Source organism: Egretta garzetta, unplaced genomic scaffold (genome assembly GCF_000687185.1).
Source record: "Egretta garzetta isolate BGI_Z169 unplaced genomic scaffold, ASM68718v1 scaffold4, whole genome shotgun sequence".
Classification (NCBI taxonomy): domain Eukaryota; kingdom Metazoa; phylum Chordata; class Aves; order Pelecaniformes; family Ardeidae; genus Egretta; species Egretta garzetta.
In genome coordinates this window covers 292,734-293,991 of record NW_009259329.1, presented here as the reverse complement: position 1 = coordinate 293,991, position 1,258 = coordinate 292,734, and positions in this window count along the sequence as shown.

Here is a 1,258-nt window from a genome sequence, read left to right as displayed (position 1 = left end):
AGTGCCTTTTTTTTTTTTACTGAAGGCTTCTGCAACAAAACTAATTTTAGTTTTATAGTAGTGAGGCCTGGAAAGCACCCAAGCCCTTGAGAGTGCAGTTATTATTATTATTATTAGATTTGGGTGCGTGGGTTTGTGTTTTGGTTTTTTGGTTTTTTTTTTTTTTTTATTTTAAAGTCAAGAGTGAGCCGCTTATCTGCCGCGAGCACGGCACGGATCCCGCTGCCGGCCCCCATCCCGCTCCCGCTCTCCTTCCCCCAGCTCCTTATTGCAGGCCAGGTTTTTCATTTCCATCCAAACCCCGTGGTGCAAACTCTCCCTCGCCGTGCTGCGGCACCTTGCAAGGCTGTTTCGGGCGCACCGGCAGCGTGGCTCGAGTTTGCCTGGGCTCAGCAGCGTTTGCATCCCCGGGGTGCCAGGTTTGCCAGCCCCTTGCTGGGTCGCCAGCGTGCGGTGCCCCCTGGATGGGTTGCACACCCCGTGCCCACGGCTGCCTTCTCCCTTTTCCAACGGCGAGGGGAAAACTCTGCGTTACAGAGTGCAGGCTGTTCCCGGGGATGCCGGGTGCGTGGCCAGCCCTGCTGAAGGATGGTGTTTATGTTGCTTCACTACATCCTGGCTTTGCTCAGCCAAGAGTGGCGTTTGGATGAAAAGCAAGGGAAAAAAAAAAAAAAAGCCCACCAGCCTGGCCTTTTGCAGAGGTCGGGAGTGCTGCCGGTCACCCACGGGAGCTGCAGCGGGGCAGGGGGGGGAGAGCTGTGTCCTGTCCCCACCCGAGCTGTCCCATCCCGGGGGATGCCAACCTGCTCCCCGAAATCCCGCAGCAGCATCCCTCGGCTGCTGTGGTCGCCTACACAAGCACTCAGGCTCATCGCTGCCACCCCGGGATGGAGATGGGTGGGATTTTTATCTCTTCTTTAGCCGGCCCGAGGAGCTGGGACGCCGTTGTGATCGGGGGGCGGCAAGCGGAGAGTTTTCCCTCGCGTTGGTTAATGCCCAGGACATGACACCAATATTCTCCTTCTGTTTATCATTTGCTTTTTCTGGGAAGAGGGCCAAGGGGAGAAAACCCATCAATCCCCGGCAACAAATATAGCCTGCCCAGAGAATGCAAAAGTCTGCGGTCTCATTTATTTCTCCGCAGAGTAAACAAGAGTGACACTGCTGTAAATGTGAACCGGAGCCAAAGCCGAGGCCTGAGCCCCCTCTCCCGCACGACTCAAGCCCCGCCGAGGCGATGGGCAACGCTCACGCACCG